Source organism: Mastigoproctus giganteus, chromosome 4, assembly GCF_048544385.1.
Source record: "Mastigoproctus giganteus isolate SK-2022 chromosome 4, ASM4854438v1, whole genome shotgun sequence".
Classification (NCBI taxonomy): Eukaryota; Metazoa; Arthropoda; class Arachnida; order Uropygi; family Thelyphonidae; genus Mastigoproctus; species Mastigoproctus giganteus.
This window is the reverse complement of record NC_143578.1, coordinates 229943114-229957141: the sequence shown is the minus strand read 5'-3', so window position 1 is coordinate 229957141 and position 14028 is coordinate 229943114. Positions and strand designations below refer to the sequence as shown.

General features: G+C 39.8%; 1 protein-coding gene across 3 annotated transcripts in view; it reads right to left on the bottom strand.

The window, feature by feature from the left end:
* LOC150087471 (uncharacterized) overlaps nucleotides 1-14028 on the bottom strand; it is a 238090-nt gene that overhangs the window by 153771 nt on the left and 70291 nt on the right. The window lies entirely within an intron of this gene.

The following is a 14028-nucleotide window of genomic DNA, read 5'->3' as shown; positions in this document are numbered from 1 at the left end:
ACATACAGACTGACATCACATCAGCCTACAATAAAATGGTTAAACATATCTATTATCTCTATTTTGGATACCAGCTGGGAGATTAAGAGAGAAATTCGGCATCATGCTATGTAAGGCAAATTAAAGCTCGTTGTGGATGAACAGAAAAAAGAGCAGGCCCTTTACTGTTCCTGTGTCATGTCATAAACCCAGCAGATAATAATGAATACTATTTTTTTAAAAAAAATTTATGGTTTTTCACACAGCAGCAAAAAATAAGAGCATCCAATATTGCTTTTGCAATAAAACCAGTCCCACATAGAGAAGGGTCTTCATATTTCTGTACACAAACTAATTGCAAAGAACTGTCCATTCCCAATAAAGATCCAGGTTACATTCCACAGAGTAGCAAAGAACTACATCTAACTGAACAAATTAAACTAAATGACCTATTAAACAACTGAAATCTATCAAAGCAACAGGCAGACCTTCTGAGATCATGACTTCAAGAGTGGAATTTGCTAGCAAGTAAATTAATTGCTGCATTTGAAAGAGAAATAAAAAACTGTTTTCACATTTTGTAGTGTAGGGTTTTCTTTGTGTGTGGCTAGGCATAACTGGACTGATAGAACTGTGATTTGAACACAAAACTGAAGATCCATTCACTGATCCACCTCAAGTAAATTTAAAAGCAGTTTTATTATATAGTAAACCTTGCTAACGTGGACCTCACTCCCTCTCATTTCGAGCCCTCTATAATTTGGACTGCCTTTTTTTTTTACGTATTATATTCATGCAGAATGGAGATTTTTCCTAAATGAGAATTTATTAGTATTAATATTAGCATACTAATACTAATAAATTAATAGTATTAATGATGCAATTCCAAATTTCTTTCAGAGTGGTTTCACAATCAATTTGTAAAAGTAGTAAAATCATTCAAAAATAAAAATTAAATACAAATAAAAATATGAAGGCACTGTCATTATTAGATAAAGCAACTGCACATCCTACCAAAATTTTATCAAAGGATCATAGCAAAATCTTTTTCTTACCATCCAAATAACATAGGCCCATATAAAAACTGTGGATCATGCATTCATACTTAGCTGTAAATGTTTATATCAATGGTGAGCAGAACCCAAGAGGAGAGGGAGCAGTTAAAAGTGGCTCAGGACAAAAGGCTGGGGGGGGGGAATTATGATTCAGTCAGAAATGAAATTTTCTATGCAGTATAAACAAGCAGTTAGGAAGGCACGTGGTGTCCTGCTTATAACATACAGGACACCTTTGCAAGTTGGGAAAAGGATATCATTGTCCCTTTATATAAGTTGATGGTGATACTGCATTTAGAATAGTGTGTTTGGGTCTGAAGGTCACACTTGAAGAAAGATACAGAGCTCAAAAGGGTTCAAAATAGTAGAACAAAATTTTTGAGTAGTGCTAATTGACATAGGCAGAACAGCTTAGGCAATGCAGACTGCAAAGCTTAGTAATTAGACATCTCTGGGTGTGGGAGGGAGCAGATATAAGGCAATAAATGAAACCAATAAAATGGTAGGAGAAACAAAAACTAGGAGACAAAAGACCGGAAAGAAAGAAAGAAAGAAAGAAAGATAGGAAGGAAGGAAGGAAGGAAGGAAGGAAGGAAAGACGGAAGGATGGATTTTTTTTTTTTTTTTTTATTAAAACGTGAACAGTAGATACATTTTCAACAACAACTATTTACATTCTATGTACAAAAGCAAAAAAGGAAAGATAAAGAAAACTGTTTAGAATGAAATACAAACGTTTCAACATTTCAATTTCAGGAATTAAGAAAACAGTTTCTTGGCGTTGGATCATTCTCATATTAAGTGTCACACGTTAAAGGTGATGGACTGTTCAGTGAGGTTGAAGAGGTGACTGCCCCTGTTCCATTCGCTGTTAAGATGATCCAGTTTATGGTCTTTTGCTGCGGAATTCGAGTAGAAGTCTGCTCTGCAACTTCCTCCGTAGGCTCCACTTCAAATGTTGCACCGATGTGTCGATAGGAGGCACGTCGTCACTGCTTCTTGTGTGCTTCAAGTAGAAGTTGTAAATGACGGTCTTGGCCACAATGAATAGGAAGTTGCAGGTTGTTATTTGTTATTTTTTTTTTTTTTTAGGAGCATTAGCAACTAAGGCCATATTGCTCCGGGGATATGCGGTGGTCATTCCCTGACCTTTCCGCATCCTCCGTATTTGGTGGCTCACGGGCTCGAACCCCGGTCTAATCAAGAAGCATGTGCTACGCACTGCTGCTCCTGCCCACCTGGCTACGGAGGCGCCAAGTTGCAGGTGGTGTGTGCTGTCTGCTCAGAGTGAAGCAGGTACCAGTAGTCCTTTGGAGTGTGGGCGTGGTTGCAGGCATGCTTTGCTGCATCCAAAGCGTATTTGACGAGTTCCTTGTTCACAGGGCATGCCAGGTATATGTGTTCCAGGGTACCTGGAGTGGCGCAGGACAATAGTTTGAGGAGCGTAACCCGAAGATTTGTAGCTTGACTGGGGTGGGAAGGATGTTGTGCCACAGTCTCCACTGGATGTCTGCATCCGATTTGGAACAGTTCATCCTGCACGGAAGGTTCCACTGAAAGTTTGATGGTGGCTTGTGGCAAGTGGAGAGGAGTGTAGGGACAGCTTGGCAGGCGGATGATGGGAAAATCATGGTTGTATGGCGAGACATGATTAGCTGATAGATTTTTTTGGAAGGTGCAGGAGACAGAAGTACTGTGTCTTCTGGTGATGTGATGACGAAGGTTGGTGTAGGTGAGGATCCAGTGACATTTCCAAACTCTTTAGTTGTAGTGATGTCTGGAAGAGCTTGTGTGATCGCTGATTTTAGATGTCTGTGTTGCTGCTTTGCATTTATGGTTTTAATGGGCAAATCTTCTGATCCTTTCCATTCAAGGTTTGGTGTCAGGAGGTTGCCTATGGTTCTTATTCCTGCCCAGTTCCACGTAGGAAAGAAGAGAATATCATCATTTGCAGGGTCTATTATTCTTTTACTGTAGAAGAGCGGTTCTAAAAGTATTCCGGGAAGGGATGTTCTCTCAAGATTATGGTGAAGGTTTAGCTTTTTCCAACGGTTCAGTGCGTCTTTATAAAACGGCAGTAGTTTGATATATTGTTGTTGGTTTTACTGTTATTATTGTTTTCAATATTGTTGAAAGAGATAGTCCTCTAGTGGCTGTTGCTAGTGGTTTATCTGTAGTGTCGGAATGTGGGTATTTTGTTTGCAGCATCTTAAGAAGAAAGGTGATCAGGAATGCTGTGATTTTGTTGTCAAGAGAGAGATCAACCCTTGACACCTGTGAGTAAGTGGCTGGCTAAGTTTGGAGCAGGACATCCAGTTGGTTTTGTTCCAAAGGAAGCTTCAGACAGATGCCTGGATTTGGTGGAGCAAGTCAACAGATGGCATGAGAATTTTGAAGGTGTGCCAGAGAACGCTTGCCGCCATATGATTGACCACAAGCACTCTCCCTCTCAGCGAAATGTGGCACACACGCTTCTCCATTTCCCGAGTACTTTGTTGAAACGACTCAGCAATTCGGGCCAGTTCTTCTTGGAGAAAAGGAGGGCATTTCCGAGGTACACACCTAGGTATTTCTGTCCCTCGCTGGACCATGTGCATTGGATGGGGGAGTCGGATCTAGTTTTCCAGTTGCCAGCCCATAGACCGCTGGTCTTACAGTAGTTGAGTTTTGCGGCTGATGCTTGAGCACAGAGATCATGAGCCTTTTGGATGACTTCAAATTTGCTCTCGTGGCGTATTGCAATTGTGACGTCATCTGCGTATGCTGAGTAGGTTATATTTAGGTGGGGTTCTGGTAGCAGTGTTCATCAGGATTGTATACTGGTGGTAATTTTATTAAGGAATGGTTCTATGGCAATTGCGTATAGTTGTCCAGAGAGTGGGCAGCCTTGTTTTATCTCTCTGGAATATGGAAAGTGGCAGGTGAGCTGGTTGTTGAGTTTCAGGCAGAATTTGGCTTCCTTGTCTAGCAGATAGATTGTTCCGATGATGTAGGGTCCATATCCAAAGGCTTTCAAGGTCTGAAATAGGTAACTGTGTTCAATGCTGTCGAATGCCTTTTCCTGGTCAAGACTAATTAGTGCTACGAATTCTCTTTGGCTGTTTGCAGTGGAGAGGAGGTCTCAGATCAGATGTAGATTGTCGTGAATCGATCTTCCAGGTACTGAGTATGTTTGTTGGTGATCGATGATATCGGGGAGAGTGGCTTTTAATCTATTGGCGATGGTTTTGGAAGTGATTTTACAGTCCGTATTCATTAAGGAAATCGGGCGCCAGTTTTGTAGATTGGTGCGATCCCCTTTCTTGGGAATCAGTCAAGCGACAGAGGTGGTGACCGAAACTGGTAGTCCATGGGACTGAGCTTCTTCAAGCATTCGAAAGAGTAGCACTCCGAGTTGATCCCAAAACGTTTGGAAGAATTCAGAAGTCAGTCTGTCTAGACCTGGTGATTTATTTTTGGAAAGGGCTTTGCATGCTGCTTTTAGTTCTTGTAGGGTGATTTGTTTCTCCTCAAGCATTCGAAAGAGTGCTACTCTTTCAGATGCTTCTTCAAGCATTCGAAAGAGTAGCACTCCGAGTTGATCCCAAAACTTTTGGAAGAATTCAGAAGTCAGTCCGTCTAGACCTGGTGATTTATTTTTGGAAAGGGCTTTGCATGCTGCTGTTAGTTCTTGTAGGGTTATTTGTTTCTCCTTACTGCATTGGGCCGTATAGGAGATTTTTTTAAGTCCTGAAAGGATTTCCTCGGTTGCCTTTGTGGAGGTTTCTTGAGAACTGTAAATTTCTCTCTAAAATCTTGTTACTTCATAAAAGATTTCCTCTGGGTCTTCAGTGATGTTTCCATCTTGCAGCTGAATGGCAGTGATGGTGGTTGATTTGTGATGATGTCTGCGTTCTAATGAGAAAAAGTATTTGGTCGGAGCATCAGATAGATTTATGTGGGCGTATCTCAATCTGAGTAGGGCGCCTTTTGCAAAGTGTTCTAAGTGGGTTTGCATGGCTTGTAGTGTTGACTAATGGGTCTGACTATCAGATGGGAGATTTTTCAGCCTTTGCTCAAGTTAATAGAGGTTATTACGCTTTTGTTGACTTTTCTGATGGCTGTAGGTTTGCGAGAATGATTTCAGTTGACTTTTAAATCTAGGCCACCATGTGTTCATGGGCTCCAATCTGTCTTTGGAGTGGGCAAGATTGGATATCAGGTCTTGCAGCTTAGAGATGTATTCCTTATCTTGAAGAAGGCTATTGTTGAACATCCAATAAGAACCTCCACTTTTGTAGTGATTGGATGAGAAGGAGAGCTGTAATTTGATAAAGGAGTGATCTGAGATATAAGATGGCAAATGTGTGATGCTTCTGACCAGGGGGATGGTGTGTGTTTTGGGATGTAGTATCTGTCCAGTCGGGCTTGGTAAGGTAATCTTTCAAATGCTGTATTTGCTGATCTCCAGGTGTAGGACTTTTCTTCTGGGTGCTGGGGTCTAAATACGTCGACCAGTTCATTGTTGTTTATCAAGGCCTGCAGGTTGTTGATTAATGTTGTGCGGTGCTCAGTGCATCGTGCTCTGTCCATTTCTGGGTCAAAAGTGCAGTTGAAGTCGCCAGCAAGAATGATGTGTTCTTGATCTATAGTAGAGAGGTGGCTTTGTATGAAGTTGGTTAGTTGAATAGCATGTCTGTCCTGCTGTGGCATGTAGATGTTAAAAAGGTGCAGGGTTTCCTTCTGTGGTGTATCCAGGTGGGTGTAAATTGCGTAGCCAGCGATCTCTGCTATCATATTGAGCTTACAGGCAGATTTATGATGAAGGCCGACACTCACTCCTGCTCTATGATGTTGTTGTGTTGGAGAATGATGGAATACATATGGCTAATCTGTCCATTTCAAAGATGGCCTTGTGTCTATTTTAATAGCTCACTAAAGAACAGGAGGAAGTCCTAAATCTAGACCCCAAGTTCACACTTGTACCCCCCCAAACCCCACATTGTGGAGATAGCAATGGGTATTGAATGGGCCATCAATAAGTTTCCTGAGGTTCTAGCTAATGAAATCTGAGTAAAGTCTGCTGTGGTTTTGAGCCAGGTGAGGAGAGCATCCCCCGAATATTAGCCTTAGTCAAAAGAGAGCACTAGAAGAGTTGAGAAGAGACAAAGGAATAGTAACTCTTCCAGTGGACAAAGGGAGATCAACAGTGGTTCTAAATACAGAGGACTATAATAAGAAGGCATTGGATCTTCTGTAAGATAATAATACTTTTAAGGTGACCCAGAGGAACCCGTTGGTGGGCCTGGAATGGCGAGCAACAAATTAGTGCAATCTTGGTTGAATACGGAAAAAGATTTCCAAGGAAACTTTCTGGGCATTACAAGCTACAGGTAGTCAACTCCCTAGGTTTTATGGACTACCAAAAATTCAAAAGGCTGAAGTACCCCTGAGACCCATAGTATCATTTATAGGAAGTCCTTCATATGCTCTATCGGGGTACTTGCTAAATTAATTGTGCCCATAGTGGGGCAGTCCGAATATGTTATTAAAGACAGTAGAGAGTTTGTAAATTTTGTGGGGAATTTGACTATAAATGATAATGAGAATATGATCTCTTTTGATGTTGTATCTTTATTTACATGTATTCCTATTAAACACGGAATACATTGTGTAAAAATGGCATTGACCAAAGATGTCTCACTTGGTAACAGATCACTGCTTGGTATACAGGATATTTGTGCCGGGACGGAATTATGTTTGGCTAGTACTACCATGTTATTTCAGGGAACTATGTACAAACAGGTTCACGGTACGGCCATGGGTTTGCCCATTAGTGCCACCGTGGCCAATTTGGCCATGGAGGGGTTAGAAAGTAGGGTTTTTAGTGGGTGTTCGTTTCTATTAGAAATTGGAAGAGATATGTTGATGATACTTTTGCCCTGGTCCAGAAGGGGAGGGAGGATGATGCAGTTTGCTGGCTTAATAGCTTCTCCCAGTTTATACAATTTACCTCAGAGATGGAAATAGACGGTACCTTGTCATTTTTGGATGTATTGGTCTCTAGGATGGGTTCTAGACTTAAGACGTCAGTGGTTAAGAAACCCATGTGTAGAGGCCAATACACCCACTACAACTCAGTACAAGCTGGACAATATAAGAACAGTGTAGTAAAAGCTCTATTTGATAGAGCAGGATCACACTGCACCACCTCTGAGGATAAAGAAAAAGAAATTAATCGTGTCACGGCATACCTTAGAAAATGCGGATACCCCCAGAGGATCCTGAACAGATATAGTAGAGGAGGGTCTGAACATAGGGAGCCGTTTGTGCCGGTAGCCACCGCATACATCCCCTACTATCCGGGCCTTACTGAGCATTTCAGGAGAATTTTAAGGGGTTATAAGACACACTGGGGGTTAGAGGAGAACAGGTATCCTGTGTGTTATCAGACACTCAGCCTAAAACACTGATGGATCCAATATCTCTCTATTACAGAAGATTTAGGAGAAGTCCGGTTGGCCTGCCTCCCTAAAATCCACTCATGCACACCTTCTCGATGGTAAGCCCTGTTATGTCACTTAGGTGGCAACGAACGTGTGGAGTGGTTCTCTTCAAGACGCCTGGTCAGCGTGAAGAGGAAAAGACCAAACCCTCCAGCATATGACAGCACGATAAAACAAATGGCCCTCAGTCGCCAGCAGCTTTCACTCCCCCTCTTACGGCAGTGAGAAGATCAGAGTAGAAGCAGAGGGTGCTAAGAATCTCTGGATACGACCAGGCTGCCATGTACGGAAACTGAACTTGTCCTGTTATAACGTAAGATCACTCATCGGTGAAGACAGGATATTACAGCTGAATGAATCACTTTTAAGTTTATCAAGTGGAAATCTGCTGTACACCAATGGAAACAGTGAAAGGAGTGAAGATGGAGTTGGGTTTCTGGTCCATAAAGATTTAAAAAACAACATTTTGGAATTCAAAAGTACATCACCAAGGGTGTCAAGACTAATACTCAAGATTTCTAAGAGGTACAAGCTAAAGGTTATAATGATTTATGCACCAACATCGAGCCATGATGATGAAGAGGTTGAAGAAATGTACACCGAAATTGAGAGCCTTCTAGATGAGCATAAAACCCAATACACTATTATTATTGGGGACTTCAATGCTAAGGTTGGAAAAATACAAAACAGCGCAGAAAAGGGAACTATAGGAAATTTTGGAATTGGTGAAAGAAATGAAAGAGGTGAAAGACTTGTGGAATTTGCAGAATCTCAAGGATTGTCAGTAATGAACAATTTTTTCAAGAAAAGGGTGAACAGAAAGTGGACATGGAAGAGTCCAAATGGATTAACTACTAATGAAATCGACTTCATCCTCACTAACAGAAGATATATTGTGAATGATGTTACCGTCCTGAATAAGGTAAATGTCGGAAGTGATCACAGAATGGTAAGGTGTCCACTTGATATAGATGTAGGTAAGGAAAAAACTGACTCAAGTAAATAATACAAAGGTCTTTGAGATAACAGAAGAGGAGAAAAAGCAGTATTTACTGGAACTTAAGAACAAGTTTGAGCTTCTGCAGACTGCTCAGGACCAAGATATCAACGAGGAATATTACAGCTTTCTGAAAGTGATAAAGCCCAAGAAACCTATAGTGAAAAAGAAATCTATAGAAGAAAAAATTAGTCAAGAAACACTTGATATGATGAACCGAAGGCAAAAAATGAAGAGCAGGATAAATACTAACAAGTAAAAAATTGAGTATACTGAGTTATGCAAAGCCATTAGAAAGAGACTCAGAGAGGACATAAGAAGATTTAACACAAGAAAAGTAGAACAAGCATTAAAGGAAAACAAAGGATTTAAATCAGCAGCCATGAACAGTAATACAGAAAGAGAAATGATACTGAAACTGAAGAATAGCGATGGTGTACTTATAAACAGCAGAGAAGGCATAATTCAAATAGCAGAACACTACTATAGAGAATTATACAAAGAGCAAGGGAATGATGCCAGCAGTGGGGAAGATGGATTGCAAAGTAGCAACGCATACGACATACCTGATATTCTTCCTGATGAGGTAAAACATGCATTGAAGAAAATGAAGAATCAGAAAGCCCCGGGAAAGATGAATTTACTGTAGAGTTGTTAAAATTGGGAGGAAGAAGAGACATAACACAAAAACTGGCAAGACTCTTCACAAAGTGCATTAGAAAAGGCGTGACGCCTAAGCAGTGGAATAATGCAATCATAGTTTTGCTGCATAAGAAAGGAGATAAATCAGAAATTGGAAATTATAGACCAATTAGCTTGTTATCCCACATCTACAAGTTGTTCACAAAGGTCATTACTAACAGATTAGAAAGAATACTTGATGAGAATCAACCGAAAGAGCAAGCTGGCTTTAGGACAGGATTCTCAACTGTGGATCACCTTCACGTAATATCACAACTAATGGAGAAAGCAAATGAATATAAAACACCATTATGCCTGGCATTTGTGGATTATGAAAAGGCATTTTACTCCATACAGCATAAGGCAATGTTTCGGGCACTGGAAAGATAAGGCATAGATACCCCACATATTATAATTTTGAAGAAAATATATGAGATTGCTACCTCCTTTATTAGACTAGACAAAGACAGTAGGAAATTTAACATCGAGAAAGGAGTTTGACAAGAAGACACAATATCTCCGAAGCTGTTTACTGCTGCCCTTGAGGAAGCTTTCAGAAGATTAGACTGGTCGCAGAAAGGAGTCAATGTGAAGGGAGAGTACCTAAACCATTTACGGTTTGCAGATGACATTGTGGTCATAAGGCACGATCCCAAAGAATTAGAGGAAAATCTTAATCAGTTATACACAGTTAGTAAAGATTTTGGACTAAAGATGAATATGGCTAAAACCAAAGTAATGATGAACAAGTATGCCACAGAAAGGGACATATTGATTGAAGGAGCAGTAATTGAAAACGTGGAGTCATATACTTATCTATGACAAGTTATTAGCTGTAATAATGATAAATGGCTGGAAGTCAAGAGAAGAATAAATTTTGGATGGATAGCATTCAGGAAATATAGTCACATACTGAAGAGCAATATCCCAGTTTGTCTGAAACGTAAAATAATGAACCAATGTATACTCCCTACCATGACTTATGGAAGTTAAACTTGGGCACTCACCAAAAGAATGGAAGAAAAGCTGAGAACTACACAGCGAAGAATGGAACGAATTATATTGGGAATCAGACTGTTAGGTAAGAAGAGAAATACATGAATTAGGCAGCAAACTCAAGTAAAGGACATTCTTATCAAAACTAAAGAACTAAAATGGTCTTGGGCAGGACACATAGCTTGTAGACATGATGACAGATGGACTAAGAAAATAACAGAATGGTACCCAAGAGGAGCTAGAAGAAAACCTGGACGACAAAGGCGGAGATGGATAGATGAAATTCATGAGTTTGTGGGTAGTAAATGGATGTCAGTGCTCAAAACAGAAGGAACTGGAAAGTTGCTGGAGAGGCCTTCATCCTGCAGTGGATTGAAAATGGCTGATGATGATGATGATGATAAAGACATGCTGTGTACAGCTTCCCGGGCGGAGGCTGTGCACAGCTGTGTACCAGGTGAAAGACTGTATACCAAAAGACCTCAGTAGTGGAGTTGTATACAGAATAGAATGCCCGGATTGTGGGGGAAACAAAATGACGGCTCAGGAATCGTCTGGGGGAGCATTTAAATGCTATAAGAACCGCCAATTATAAGTCTGCTGTTGACAAACATTTTTGGGAGAAGCAGCATCAAATCTCCCCAGAAGACGTGATCATCGTGTGACCATGCGCATGGGTACTCGGAGCGTAAGTGGCTAGAGGGTTTACGGATTGACTCATCCAGTAAGAATATCATGAATAGAGACAGAGGTATACGTATACATCCTATTTTTGAAGCATTTGTCCGCAGTATGGATGAAGGATTTTGTTTGCCAAGTACCCGAGCCATGTCCGCTTCCGGTTCTGCCCAAGCACACACACAGAGGGAATCACATGGAGGAATACCACGTGTGGAGGTACCGTGAGCCTGTTATATAAGGGGATGTTGCAGGAAGTCTTATTACTGTTGAGGAAGGGAGCTGATGTTCTCGAAAGCTTCAGGTTTTTTAAGCGCTTTTAATCTTTATATTTTAGCATATTTTATAGTAAATATTTTATTATAGTTTTAGCATTCTGCAATATACAGCCATCAGTTTATTGTAAATTATAGTAAATTATATAAATTGTTTTTTGATGTTTATTTGTAAAAACTTTAAAGTTACAGTAAAATTTATTTAATGATTGGTGTATGTGTTCACTTATTTCCTAGACACGAAAATTACCTCACTGTTAGGAAAGTTTGACTGGAGAAAGTCAAGTTGCAAAGAGAGGAAGTCAAAAAGGTCCAAGTAATTAGTGGATTTGCAAAACCGGTAGAGACAACAGATGAATTTTAAACAATGAGGTAGAGAGATTTTAAGCCAGAGAAGATCAAAGAGAGTAGATTCCAAATTTCCAAGTCTCTGACAGGGAATATCGGAATGGACATATGCACAAGTACCACCTTTGCGGCGAAAGGAATCATACAGTGAATAATTTGGGCATCTGACATGAGCAGTAGTTGAATCAACCAATAACTGAGATTCTGAAAAAGTACATGGGATTTGGCAGACTGCAAGTGGAAATGGACATCATTAAGATTAGAATTGAGACCACGTATATTTGTGAAATGAATTAGGAAGTGCTTGGGAGGTTTAGATCTTTTTGCAGATAAGCTTGCTCTATTAGTTTGACAATTCATGGTGTATTCAATAGTAAGAAAAAAGTGGGTGGGACATGCTGTATGAAGTAATGAAATTTTTGGAGATGGCATACACATGGTAAGAATATACCCAGATCCTTGACATAACATGGCCTCGACAATGCTCCCCGCATACACACTACTCGGACTCCCTCCAGTCACTATCTGGCAGAGTAGAGGTAGCAAGATTATACACTAGCTCAGTGGTCTCAAACTCAAATTGCATGCGGGCCGAATGCTCGATCTGAAAGCAGCTGACGGGCTGGAATTTTTTTTTAACAAAATAAGAGTGAATATAAACACCGTATTTACAACAAATACATAATTGAAATGTATTCATGGGCCGTATAAAATTGCTTCCGGGGCTAGACGCGGTCCGCAGGCTGCCAGTTTGAGACCACTGCACTAGCTGATCCAGAAACCTCCTAGAGAGTTACCAATAGGTTCGGTCCGGTGTACTAACTAGTGGCCGGCCTGCGAACAAACATCGTTTTAGAGCTGTACCCTCGAAATGTACGGAATATTGAATCTCGATGTTCATCATAACCTCAAAAGTCATCAATCATACTGCATGATAGAAGAGATAGGGAAGGGGTGACCGGAACTTAGCTCTAGAGACTAAACATGGGTTCCACCACTTAAAGCCTCCAATAAGCAAAGTGGTGGTATTGCACCAGTTGATGAGAGTCATCTACCACCTAGTACTGCCTGGTAACATAGAGGAGCGGCATTCCTCCATATGGTGTGGGTGCCACACCTCAACCCCTGCTTCCGTTGGTTCACACCTGGGTGGTCACCCACCATGTACTTGTGCATGGAGGTTATACCCAGGATTACTAACAGTCCCACCATCATGAAGGTGGAAGCAGAGGATTTGGCTGTCACAGACCGTCCGGACTTCAGCGAAATTGGGTCCACTTGACTTGAGTGTCACCTGAATATCAGTTCCATCAGCATTTTAAACTCCCAGGTAGCAAGTGGAGATTGTCTGGCATATCTGAGAGAATGTCTGTAACAACCTCAAGGACCAAATTGATTGATTGATTGATTCATTGCAGCACAAAAGAATACAAAAGTAAAGAAGAAAAGTTGTTGTTGTTATTTGGTTTTTAGGAGCATTAGCAACTAAGGCCATATTGCTCCGGGGATATGCGGTGGTCATTCCCTGACCTTTCTGCATCCTCCGTATTTGGTGGTCACGGGCTCAAACCCCGGTATAATCAAGAAGCGTGTGCTACGCACTGCCGCTCCTGCCCACCTGGCTACGGAGGCACCTGAAGAAAAGTAAAGTAAAGTTAAATTACACAAAGGCAGAAGCGGCCTTATTACCCTTTTTAAATTTGTTAATTCTGATGACAAATTAAAAAAATATTTTTATGCTCTGAGAGAAGTGATCAATGACATTATAAAGTGGCAATATCATAAGACCTTTACTCAACAAAAAATTTTTCCAATTTCTTCAAAAAAAGATTATGATTAGTGATAGATCATCTGTATTTTATTAATTCTATTAACATTTAACACATTACCATTTAAACAAATCATATTTTTTGAGATGTGAACTTGTATTTAATTTTGTTTAGAACACATTTTCATTAAATTTTCTTTTTCTTTTTGTCATATATGTGTCCAAATACTAACTGTATTAAAATGTTACTGCAGTAAGAATAAATCTGCTCATTTTTATGAACTACGAACTTTTATAAACTATGACTACATATAATTATATTCTATAATTTGGATTTTTTACTAATTGAAATTACCTCTGAGGTTTTATCATATAATGAGAGGTGCCACCTCTTCAAAATCACTCTACTGAAAATGATTGGGGTGGGGGAGTAGTGAGAGCAATCCTGAAGTTTTTTAATATAAAATACACATTTTTTAGATTACTTTTTAACGAAAAAAAATTTTAAATGTTATTTACAATTTAGGGAAAAAATCATTACAAGGACTTTTTGTGATAATTATTTCTAATTTCCAATTTATCAATAGGTATTATTTATTGGTTTTATTACATTATTATTTACTTTTTTTTTTTGTTATTTAATAATTTTTCAAAGGATTTGAAACTATGGCATTAACAAGTAATTAATGTTAAATTACTTATTTAAAACATTCATGAACACAATAGAAGTACTAAAGTTTTTTTAAGTTATACATTCTAAAAAATA